Source organism: Piliocolobus tephrosceles, chromosome 3 (genome assembly GCF_002776525.5).
Source record: "Piliocolobus tephrosceles isolate RC106 chromosome 3, ASM277652v3, whole genome shotgun sequence".
Taxonomy (NCBI): Eukaryota; Metazoa; Chordata; class Mammalia; order Primates; family Cercopithecidae; genus Piliocolobus; species Piliocolobus tephrosceles.
Genome location: NC_045436.1, coordinates 46,666,238 through 46,680,197, shown reverse-complemented (window position 1 = coordinate 46,680,197; position 13,960 = coordinate 46,666,238).

The window sequence follows — 13,960 nt, the reverse complement described above, 5'->3', positions numbered from 1 at the left end:
AATTTTGTTTTTATATTGAATCCAGTGCTTCTTCCCCAGACATACTGAATTAGAAGAACCTCTAGGGGCTGTGATGGTTAATTCTATGTCAACTTAACTAGGCTAAAGGATACCCAGTTAGCTGGTAAAACAGTATTTCCAGGTGTGTCTGCAAGGGTGTTTCCTGAAGAGATTACGTTTGCATTGGTGGACTGAGTAAAGCTCACCCTCACCAATGCAATGGGCATCATCCAACCCATGGAGGGTCCAAATAGAAGAAAATGGCAGAGAAAGGACAGATTTGCTGTCTTTTCTTCAGCAAAGACATCTTCATCCATCTTCTCCTGCCCTGTGACATCAGAGCCCCTGGTTTTTGGACCTTCAGACTCAGACCAGGACCTACATCACTGGCTCCCATGGCTCTCGGATTTTGGGGCTTGGACTGGAACTATACCACAGGCTTTCCTGGGCCTCCAGCTTGCAAACAAAAGATTGTGGGATTTCTCAGGCTCCATCACTGAGTGAGCTAATCCCTCATATTAGGTCTCTTTTGGGTATATCTCTGTGCATCCTACTGGTTTTCTTTCTCTGAAGACCCTGACTAACACAGGGATTTGTAATTTGTTTTTGTTTTATTTTGTTTCATTCTGTTGTGGGGCTGGGAGTGGTGTCTGCCTGTTTATTAGTGTGCCCCAGATGATACTGAATCCCAGACTGGCTTGGAAGGAGCCCTCAGCCCCACTTTCCCTAACAGAATCTAGCCCATCTCTGCTTGGACACCTCCAAGCCAAGAGCCCAACCACTCCCCCCAACATAATTACAAATATTTTGTTTTCTCTACCTAGAAAAACTCAAATTTCTCCACTCTCCTTTTGCATATAAACAAAACTAATCTATGAAAACAAGTACATAATTTATTTCCTACAATCAACGTATTGACAGTGAGTTGGAAGAAAGTTTTTGTGTTGTGACAACATTCTCTTCAGGGCAAGACAAGAGGAATGGAAAGGGGAAAAGGAAAATCTAGTCAAAACCTATTATTTGGCAATGTGCATGAAAAACAATTAGTTGACTGGCTAAATTTGTAATGCTAACTAATAAATTCATCAGAAACAGCTATTTACAATACAGCATTACATATTTTGAATACTATAAAACTCAGCTATTTGGGAATCTCTTTGAAGAAAAACATTTCATTAAATGAACATATTTCTTATTCTAAATTGATGTTTTGAACCTCTCTAACATTCTGAGAGATCACTAGAAAATTACCAAACTGAATTTTTACTTTTATTTCAGCAAATATATATTGAGAACTTTCTATGTTCAGGCAGTGTTTTTGACACTGGGGATGCAGCAGGAAACAAGATTGTCCAAAGACTCTACCCTGCTGTAACCTCCATTTGGGATGGAATTGGAAGGAAATAACCTATAACAAAACAAACACATATAATAAAATATCTGGCAAAAATGAGGCAATGAGGAAAATAAATCAGGATAAGCAGATAGAGAATGACTGAAAGACTTTTATGGAACACAGTATCCAGCACATCACTATTAACCGGCATTCATTAGTATGATTTATGGATGTACATCAGTTTCTTTCATATATGATGTTAATGATGCTGGCAATGCTGCTTTCCACATTTATTAATGTAGCTTTTACAGAAACTGCAACCCGCTCCAAACAGAGAGTTTCGCTGGTCAAATCCAGCTTTCTGACTGCACGTACCAAGGCAGGGCCTGTCACTGTTGCTGATTTTCCTAGACTCACAGGCTGCTCAATACCTTGAATCAAAATGAGCCACCCCTGTCACATGCCATGTGCCATGTCAGCTCACTGACAACACCCCTCATTCATCACTAATGGCAGCCCCTGGGTGTCATGTCAACATTTCCGGATGGGCTTCTCGGTGAATGCCTCCGTGGAGGTTTTTTACACCCATCTTACCACCAAGCAGCTGCTTCATAGTCCTAAGCATCCATCCTCAGCCAGTGTGCAGCCAGGCAAAGAGGCACACACGGCACCGTTTGCACACTGGCTGCTTTCCAGGGCAGCTGGTAAAGGCTAGTGTGATGCTGTGTTGCTATGTATTTATACAGTGATAATCACCTGTGAGGCGTGGCGACAGGCTGATCAAACAATATGTCCAAACTAAACCTCGATACATTCACTACCTCTCAGAGAAGCAGGAAAAAGTGAGGCACAAAGAGGTGATAGAAATGCTAGCTTACAAAAACATGGAATTAGTGAGCTTAAAATGTCTTGTGTAGCATATTGTGGTGCTGACAAACATGGTGATACTAAGAGGCCTGGCCAAGTGTGCCCCATTCTTTAACTGAGTTACATATAAACATCACATCTTTTATGTTTATAGATTGTTTAGATTGAAAGTCCTTTTATAGACATTGTATCACAGTATGTTCACTTGGTTTTCACTGAAAATATTTTTGACTACATCATAAAAATAAAAATTTAATAAAATAACATTTTAAAATCTGTTGTTTAGAAAACTTGACTTTATTACCCAGAGACAGATGACGTCTACAGTTAACTCAAAATTATCTGTGTCCATGGACAGTAACAATGGAATACATTGTAGATAATCTAAAATCCACTTATACCACACCATACCACAGAATTCAATTAACTGCATAAGGGATATATCAAATGTTTTGTTTTACCCATTTTACAACAAATTATTTCATCTCCACTAGTTACTGCTGCCCTAACCTCATCTTGAAACTTCCCTGAATTTCCTGTCTACTTCATGCATAACTCCTTTTCTTGCTCCCTTTCTCTAAAGACAAATATGTCCTAAGGTTCAAGATACATGTTTGGTCCTTCTCTATATCTACTCTCTTCCCCAAGATCTCATCTGCCTTTGTCTACTTCATGCATAACTCCTTTTCTTGCTCCCTTTCTCTAAAGACAAATATGTCCTAAGGTTCAAGATACATGTTTGGTCCTTCTCTATATCTACTCTCTTCCCCAAGATCTCATCTGCCTTCACATCTTCAACTTTCTTCTCTTTGTGAATGATTCATAAACCTTTATCTTCTACCTGTAAATAGATTCTATGGGGAATGCTCCATAAAAGGTATAAAAACAACTGACCATTCATTTGGAAAAAAAAAAAAGTAAATGCAGATTCTATCTTCACACTATGTACAAAATTGAATTGTAAGTGGATTACAGAAAAAACATCTTAAAAAGTTTTTCTATAAAAGTACAACATAGTCATAAAGTTTGGAGATAGATAAATGATAGACAAACTGAACTGCTTTGATAATATCCTCTGAGATATGTCAAAGGGATAGGTTTATTCAGGAAAACCAGAGATACAAATCAGCACATCACACACTCATGTTCAGGGACTGATGGAAATATAATGTCAATGAAACACATTAGTTGCAACTTTGTAATGCATTGAACTACGTGGCACTAAAAAGTGACAACACATTGAACATATCATGCAATGTCATGAAATATATCCATTATAACACAATATCAATAATCCTTTTATTATGCATATTATGTTTAGTTGTGTTTCCAGACTTTCGGATAACCTTGTTTAAGGACAAAGTATATGATTGTTTTATTTAAAACCATAGGAAGAGGGAAACATTTCTACCTACATCATAAAACTCAAAAGCCATGAAGTAAATATTTTAAATGCATTTTATAAGGCCCCAAAGAATGCAAACTGATAACAGAGATTATCTTTAGTGAGTGGAAAATTTATATTTATTCTAAAAATGTCTTAGTTATTTTATTTTTTAGTAATGAGAACATTGCCACAGATTATTTGTATAAATTTTTAAACCATAGACATAAAAAGTACTGTACAGTACTCAACTAAGTCACTACTAATCAATATACTTATTGGAATAAATTTATGTGTCAAAACACTTTTTAATATTGCTGATAAAAACACAAAATATGACTTTTCTATAATGTTTTCAACTAAGGAAGAGTAAACATATAGAGAAGAAGAAATTTATCTCTCCAAGTTATTCAGAAAGATGACCAATTACAGAAATCTATTGGAAATGATAGGAAAAAATATACGGCTATCTTGATTGGAAATGTCAGAAACAAGAAAAGAAAGTTTTGAAAAACAACAGGACAATAAATTATGGATTAAAACAGCTACTTCTGGCCAGGCGTGGTGACTCACACCTGTAATCCCAGTACTTTGGGATGCCAAGGTGGGTGAATCACTTGAAGTCAGGAGTTTGAGACCAGCCTGGTCAACATGGTGGAACCCTGTCTCTACTAAAAGTACAAAAATTAGACTGGCATGGTGGTAGGCACCTGTAGTCCCAGCTACTCAGGAAGCTGAGGCAGGAGAAATTGTTTGAACCTGGGAGGCAGATGTTGCAGTGAGCCAAGATCACGCCACTGCACTCCAGCCTAGGCAACAGAGCAAGATCCCATCTCAAACAAAACAAAACAAACAAACAAAAAAAATCTGTTTCCCAAGGGTTTTTTTTTTTTTTTTTTTTTTTTTTCCTTGCAACACTAGCACTTCAGTATATAAGTATTCTATTCTATAGGGGAAAAAAACCTACTTCATCATCCGAAAAGTTTGAAAGAAACCTTGGCTAAACATGAAAGTATTTCTTAACTTCCAGACTTCTTGAAACCCTTAACATATTCATGAACATGGTGAGTCTCAACCCAAGGGAAATAGTATCAAAAGAATGATACATTGATTTGATTACAAATCCTCTTTTCCATGGTAGCTATTAATGGCCCATGTTTTGCCAAATTTTTATCAGCATGTCAAGGAAAGTGCTTAAGTTAAAATAATGAGCACCAAAAATAGAAGTTACAAATTGCCCCCCTGATTCCTTAGCTCACTAAATAAACCTAGACCATACATAGGCTGCACCATGTGTTTCCTAGGACAAAAATGATAGTCAAAAGTTTTAGAAATTCTTAGGAAATAATAGCCTATTTATCTTAATATGTATCCCAGATACTCAAATTTGCTTCCTATTTACCAAGGGTGTATCTGAGCTTCAGGGAGTATTTTCTCTACCACTGCTACTCATCTTTTATGATCTGTAATTAAAACATATATACTGCTTTAAATGATTTTTTTTTTTTTTTTTTTTGAGACAGAGCTTCATTTTGTCATCCAGGATGGAGTTCAGTGACATGATCTCAGCTCAATGTAACCTCCACTTCCTGGGTTCAAGCAATTCTCCTGCCCCAGCCTCCCAAGTAGCTGGGATTACAGGCATGCACCACCATGCCCAGTTAATTTTTGCACTTTTAGTAAAGACAGAGCTTCACCATGTTGGCCAGCCTGGTATGGAACTCCTGACCTCAGGAGATCTGCCCCCCTCGGCCCCCCAAAGTGCTGGGATTACAGCTGTGAGGCACCGCACCCATCCTTCCATCAATAGCTTTTGAGTTCAGAACTCTGTATCTCTGGATGTATTTATACTAAAACACTGCACACCAAAAATTGTGTAGCAAAATTCCTATAATTCAAATTATTTAGACTGATTAATAGTATCTATATTCACAAATAAGTCAAATTACATATAATAAGTACATTATAGATTTATACTCAAAGAGAAGAACTAGCTCTAGAAAAGTTTACACAAATGAAATAAAAGTATATGTAATATGTAGGGGAATTTTTATTGTATATTAATTCAAACACAAGTATATGTGCTAATATACATTTACATGTGAATCTGTACATATATTAGGTATCTCCTTTTCCTTTCCCTTATCATTAAAAAAATCAGTGAAAATCCTTAGTGGAATATGGCCAAGAAATATCTCTGTTCTAGAATTGCAACGTTCTAAACACAAAGAAAAGATAAATGTTTAAGGTGATGAATATCCCAATTACCCTAATTTGATCATTATACGTTGTATGTATGTATCAAAATATCACATGCACCCAAAATATGTACAACTATGATATATGAATTTAAAAATACAAAAAAAGGGAAAGACTCTGTTCTGACCCAGATTCTTTTCCCTTTACAGTAGACTGCAAACACTACAGGTCAGGAATCAGATCACACAATTAAGCAGAGATGTGGATATATTTATACTTTTAGAATGACCTTAAGCATACTCCCTAGTTGCAGAGGCTTGGAAAGTTTACCATTTAGTCACTCTATACCTATACTTAGATGGACTGCAATCAGATTTCAGTATTTTCTAAACAATGTCTAAGAAGAAGAGGCTAGCAAACTATAGCCCTTTGGTCAAATCCAGCCAGTACCTGTTTTGTGAGTATAGTTTTATTGAAACACAGTTATGCCTGTTCATTTTAAATATTGTTGATGATTATTTTCATGCTACAATGAGGACTTGCAATAAAATTTCCTTTATGGCCAAGAAAGCCTAAAATATTTACTAGCTTGCTTGCCTTTACAAAGAAAGTTTGAGGAGAAAGTGAGATGGTAGACTAGATGCAGCTGGGAACCACCTCACCACCAAAATATTGAGTAAACCATTACACTTCAAACAGATCTTTTGAGAGAAAACACTGACAGACAATGCAGACACTGCAACTGAAGAGGGAGGAAGCTGTGAAGGCTGCATGGAGCTGCTGAGCACTAGGACCAGCTCCTGGTCCTAAACAGACCCTAAGGAAGGAGTGAGTGAAGGAACTCCACAGCACCACACTCCCACCATGGACCTCTGGGACGCTAGCTACAAGAGATCCCATGATCCCTATAGACATTTGAATTGGAAGGGGGAACTGCCCAGAGATGAGGCAGAGTCAAAGCTCAAACCTGTGCAGAACTGAGGTTTCGTGGTGCGCGGAGCCCCTGCAATAAAATGCAACCATAGGAGCCCATCCCCCAAGGCTCTCTACCTTGATCTGGTGTCTGCTGCCCCTACTACTGCCAGGCTGGGAGATAACAAGGCTACCTGTTCCACAGGATCAGGGCACATCTGATCCATGCACCCCCTTGTCCACTGGCCCCTCAACCAAGACTGCCTACCTGGTCACTCCTGCGGGAGTGCCCACAGCAAAACCTCCACTGTCCTGGCTGAGTGTTTGACTAGAAAATCTGGGAGAAATTTGGCCCCCCAGCAATGCTGGCACTCAACCCTGAGGGGCCAGAGGACAAAACCACATGCCCAGTCCCAACACCTCAGGATTCAAACACACCACACAGGGGTCTCAAGCTGAGATGTGTGGTCTGAACTTGAGCAGAGGAGGAATCACCACTCTCAGAACACTGAGAAGAGTGTGGGTCAGGGTCATGTGCTGACACAGGAGCTGGGCATCCCTCCCTTAACAAGCCTGGTCCATGAAGGGTATAGCTGGTTAGCCAGCTGCAGCTTCTGCCCCAGGGTTCCCCATGCCTGAAACACCTGGAGCATTCCAACAATATGGGCAGAGAACGCTTTGGACAAGTTTAGCTGGTCAGGCCTGCTCCAGGGACAGATAATGGAAGAAGACCTGGTCAGGGGAGTGTGAGCCATGTAGGGACCACAGTCATCTGCTGGGCTAAAAGCTTTAAACCATGGGTGCCACACAGCTGCACACCTGCAGTGCAAACACCCTGCTTGGGGATCCTCCCTGCTGACCCACTGCATCACCAGACCAACAACAGACATACCCCACAACCCACTCTGACTCTGCGAAGCTCAGAGGCCCAGCAGGTCCCCAGAGTACTTCAGGTCTCGTGGTGACTTAACCTTGGACTCAGATCACTCCTAAGGGAAAAGGGGGTGCAGCCCAATTAAGAAATGTGGATGCAGAGCCAGTAATTGAAAAGGGATACCCCAAGACCCAGGAACAGACTTGGTGAGGAAGTCACTGTCTCCATCCTCATCTCCTCTGTGCACAGCACTGTTGCAAACACACTGAAATGGAAAAGAGGTGCATGCCTGAGTAAAAGCCTATCTGCTGGCCCATCTACTGGATCACAGTCTGAATTCTACCACCAAACAAAAGTAAATTCCTTCAACTTGCAATTACTGTGAAATGCAATGCAGGAAACTATCCACAGATAAGAGACCTGAACAGAGCCTTGGCCCTCTGAAAGCACCCAGAAAATTTGCCAATCAACTATACACAACATACACCACAGCCAAACCCTGAAGGAGGAAAAAAAAGAATATAAAAACAAAAATCCCTCTCCAAATGACAGCAATTTTAAAAATAAAAAGGAGTATCAGCTCCTTCAGATAAGAAAGAATCAGCACAAGAACTCCAGCAATTCAAAAAGTCAGAGTGTTTCTTTACCGCCAAAGGATTACACTAGCTCTCCAGCAATGGGTCCTAAACAGATTGAAATGTCTGCAATGATAGACATGGAATTCACAATCTAAATGGCAAGAAAGCTCAATGAGATTTAAGAGGAAGTTGAAATACAATCCAAGGAAGCCAGGAAAACAATCCAACAGTTGAAATAAAACATAAGAACCAAACTGAACTTCTGGAATTGAAAATTTCATTACAGTAATTTCAAAATACAATTGGAAGCCTTAACAACAAGTTAGGCCAAGCTGAAAAAGGATTTCAGAGCTCAAAGACCACACCTCCAAATCAATCCTGTTAGACAAAGGTAAAGAAAAAAGAATCTTAACAATGAACAAATCTGTGAGAAATATGGAATTATGTAGAGGGACCAAACCTACATCTCATTAGTATTCTGAGAGAGAAAGAGAGAGAGAGTAACCAACTTGGAAAACATATCTGAGGATTTAATCCACAAAAATTTCCCCAATATTACTAGAGGTTTACATGCAAATTCAAGAAATTCAGAGAACTTCTACAAGATACTCTACAAGATGACCTTCCCCAAGACAAATAGTTATCAGACTTTCCAATGTCAATGTAAAAGAAAAATTCCTAATTGCGGCTAGAGAAAAGGGCCAGATCACTTTTTAAAAAATAATAAAGAAAGAAAAACCTACTCAGTCAAACAGTGAACTTCTTGGCAGAGACTCTACAAGCCAGAAAGCATTGAGGGCTTATTTTTAGCATTCTTATCAAAAAAGAAATGCCAACTAAGAATTTAATGTCCCAACAAACTAAGCTTCATAAGTGAAGGAGAAATAAAACATTTTTCAGATAAGCAATCATTAAGGGAATTCATTACCATTAGACCAGCCTTACAAGAAATCCTTCAGGGAATTCCAAACAATGGACATAAAACAGCAATAACTGCTACCATAAAAACATACAAAAGAACATAGCTGGCCAGGCAAGATGGCTCACACCTGTAATTCCAACATTTTTGGAGGACGACACAGGTGGATCACCTGAGGTCAGGAGTTCAAGACCAGCCTGGCTAACATGGTGAAACCTAGTCTCTACTAAAAATGCAAAAAACTAGACGAATGTGGTGGCAGGCACCTGTAATACCAGCTACTCGGGACCCTGAGGCAGGAGAATTGCTTGAACCTGTGAGGCGGAGGTTGCAGTGAGCCAAGATCATACCATTGCACTCCAGCCTGGGTGACAGAGTGAGACTCTATCTCCAAAAAGGAAAAGAAAAAAAAAAAAACAGCAAAGAACATAACCCACAGACCCTATAAAAAACTATACAATCAAGACTGCAAAGCAACCAGCTAGCAATACCATGGAAGGATCAAAACCTCACAAATTAATATTAATCTTGAAAGTGGAAGACCTAAACATCCCACTTAAAAGGCACAGAGTGGCAAGTTTGATTAAGAAAATAAGACCCAACCTTCTGCTATCTTCAACAGACCCATCTCAAACATAATAAACCCATACGCTCAAGGTAAAGGAATGGAAAAAGATCTATCACACAAAAAGAAAAGAAAAAAGGGCGAGTGTCATTATTCTTACATCATATAAATCAGACTTTAAACCAACAACAGCAAAAAAGGAAAAAGAAGGTCACTGCATAATGATAGAGGGTTCAGCCCAACAATAAGACTTCACTATCCTAAATATACATGTATTCAATATTGGAGCAACAGGATTCATAAAACAAGTACTTGTAGACCTATGGAAAGACTTAGAAAACCACATAACAGTAGTGGGAGGCTTCAGCACCCTACTGACAGCATTAGACAGATCATCCAGGCAGAAAACTAACAAAGAAATTCTGAACTTGAATTTGACACTTGACCAATTGGACCTAATAGACATCTACAGGACACTCCACCCAATAACTACAGAATGTAAGCTCTTCTCACATGAAATATACTCTAAGTTCAACCACATGCTCAGCTATAAAGCAAGTCTTAATAAATTTAAAAAATAGAAATATCAAGGATATTCTCACACTTCGTGGAATAAAAATAGAAATTAATACCAAGAAGTTCTCGCAAAATCACACAATTACATAAAAACCAAACAACTTGCTCCTGAATGATCACTGGGTAAACAAAATTAAGGCAGAAATCAAATACTCTTTAAAATAAATGAAGGAAGAGACAGAATATACCAAAACCTCTGGGATGCAGCAAAAACAGTGTTAAGAGGAAAGTTTAGAGTGCTAAACACATCAAGAAGTTAGAAAGATCTCAAATTAGCAATCTAATATCTCAACTAGAGGAACTAGAAAAACAGGAACAAACTAACCCAAAAGCTAGCAGAGGAAAAGAAATAACCAAAATCAAAGCAGACCTAAATGAAATTGAGATCAAAACTTCATGCAAATAATCAATAAAATGAAAAGTATCCTTTGAAACGGTGAACAGGATAGCTAGATTAATAAAGAAAAAGAGAGAGAATATCCAAATAAGCATAATTAGAAATGACAAAGGTGGCATTACAACTAATCCCACAGAAATGCAAATAATCCTCAGAGACTATTAATGACACCCCTTTGCACACAAACTAGATGATCTAGAGAAAATGGCTAAATTCCTGGAAACACACAACCTCCCAAGACTGAATTAGGAAGAAATTGAAACCCTGAATGGACCAGTAAAATGTTTCAAAATTACATCACTAATAAAACAACCTACCAACCAAATAAAGCCCCGGAACAGATAAATTCACAGCCAAAATCTACCAGACATGCAAAGAAGAGCTGATACCAATCTTACTAACAGTATTCCAAAAAATATCTAGAAGTGATGCCCCACTAACTCATCCCATGAAGCCAGCATCATCTTGATAAAATCTGGCAACGACACACACACACACACACACGCACACACACACATACACACACAAGTACCGGCCAATATACCTGATGAACATAGACACAAAAATCCTCAGCAAAATACTAGCAAACCAAATCCAGCAGCACATCAAGAAGTTAATTCCCCACAATAAATTAGGCTTCTTTCTGGGGATGCAAGGTTGGTTCAACACATGCAAATCAGTAAATGTGTTTCACCACATAAACAGAATTAAAAATAAAATACATAGGAATATATACCTTATTGTCAGTGTCACTGCTATTAGATTTGGTTTGGAATTGAGTCTGCATATATGTGAATATTGGAGTTTTCTGAGCATTCACAATTTGTATTAATGAGATTATATTTTAAGGTTCTGACTAAAGGATGTAGTAAAGCTGTGCTTTTTTTTCAATACTACCTCATGCTTCAAAAACGTGCTCTTCTGAGAGCGATGAAAAGCTCCAATCTCATAGAGAACCACTGGTTAACTTCCTAGAGAAATAAACCTAATGAAAAATAAGTAAGGCTTCTATACAGAAAACAATAAAACATTACTAATATAAATTTTAAAAGATAAGAGAGAGAGAGAGAGAGAATGCTTCCAAGAATTGAAAGGCTCAATTTTGAAAGTTAACAATTCCTTTCAGATTGATCTGTAAATTTAATGGAATACCAAAAAAAATTCACAAGAAATTTTTATAGAACTTGACAAGCTTATTCTATGATTTATGTGGAAATCCTAAAAACAAAGAATAAAGACAACTTAAAGAATAAATTTGGAATGTTTGCACTACCCAGACATCAAGACATATTACAAACCTCAGTAACAACAAATCATAGTTTTCATGCAGGAGATATAAACAGACCAATGAACAAAAACCAGGATCCAGAAAAAGAAGCAAGCATAAATATTTACTTGATGTATGACATACAAATTTTACTGAGACTTTTGTTAATCTACATGATATAAAAATGAGTCTCAATTCCTATCTCACATAAAAATCAACTCCAAATATATTGTAAGACTGAATGTGAAATGTAAAACAGTAAAACTTCTAAAACATTTCAAAAATCTTCTAGACTGTGGACATGACTCTTACAGGCCCCATCAATTCCTGTTTGCTGGTGTTCACATCATATATAGCGCCATCCCCTTTGCTGTGATTTGCTTCTAACTAATAGAATATGGCAAAGGTGAAGAAATTTCAAATGTAATTAAAGCCTCAAATAATAACTTATTTAGAGTTATTATCAAAAGAGATTATCCCATATGGTCTGACTTATTCAAGGGGAGGTCTTTAAAAGAAGGACTGGAACCTCCTCAAAAAAGGGACTTTCCTTTTTGACTTGATAAAGTAAGAAGATTGGTTGAAGAAGCTCCATGATAAAGAACTGCAAGCTGCCTCCAGAATTACAAGTGGCCTCCATCACCTGAAGTTAGCCACCAGCCACAAGTCAGCAAAAATCCACAGCCCTCATTCATATAGTCACAGAAAAATTTATTCTGCCAAAACCTGAATTAACTTAGAAGTAGATTCTTCCCAGTCAAGTCTCCAGATGAGAATACAGCCCAGTCAATACCTTAATTTCAGTTGTGTAAGGCCCTGAGCAGCTAATTCATCCTCAGACTCTGACACATACAGACAGTGAGATCATATTATTTAAGCTGTTGAGTTTATCTAGCAACAATAGAAAACTAACACAAAGACTTTACCCTAGGCAAAGATTTTTTGGATAGGATGCATAAAAGCACTAACTATAAAGAAAAAGATTGATAAATTAACTTCATTAAAATTAAGAGCTTCTGCTCACCAAAATTACCATCAAGAGAGTAAAAAAGCAAGCTGTAAAGTGTGAGAGTATATTTGCAACCATATATCCAAAGAATGAACTCCACTCCGTAATATATGAGGAACTCCTATAAATCAATAAAAAACATATAGACAACTCAATTTTTAATGGAAAAAATATTCAAACGGGCACTTCACAGAAAGAATATCAAATGGTTTGTTTTTATGAACAGATATTTAGCACCATTATTCTTTCAGTAAAATAGATGTTAAAGTCAAAATTTAAAAATCGCTACAAATACACCAGAGTAGCTAACAGTTAAAAAACAAAAAAAACCAACAACAACAACAAAAAAAAACTAAACCAAACAGTGACCAGAGTATGATACAACAAAAACTCTCATACTCTGGTGGTAAGTGTGTAAATTGCACAACTTCTTCTGATAATTGAAAATGGCTTTAGAGTGTCTACCAAAGATGAGTGTACACATATCCTATGGTCTTTCAATTCTACATCAAAATACGTATCAGACAAAACTGTGTATAAATATCATGTACTAGATTATTTATATTCTTGAGTATTCATATTTGGCTATACTTAATAGTCAAGACCTGTAAAGGATTCAAATGTTTGTTAATAACGGTATGGATTAACAATTGCAATATATTCATGCAAAGGGATACTATACAACAATTAAAATAAATGAATAATTACCACATGTACAACACCGACAAATATCACAAACAGAAAGATGAGTGGAAGAATCCAAACATAAAAGAACACATACTGCATGAGTTTATTTACATAAGGCTCAGAAGAGTCAAAACTGATTTATGGTTGTAAAAGTCAAAATGCTAAATACAGTGGGGTACTGAGTGGAAGTGTGGCAAAAGGAAGTTTTCTAGGTACTATTAAATATTCTATTTTTAATCGGTAAAGTAGTTACAAAAGTGTGTTTATTTTGAAAATTTATAGAGCTATACACTTAAGACGTGCACTTTTCTAAATGTATTCTATATGTCAGTAAAAATTGACAAAGACTATATAAATAAGTAGGTTAATCAAAAAGTTTCAAATCAGAAG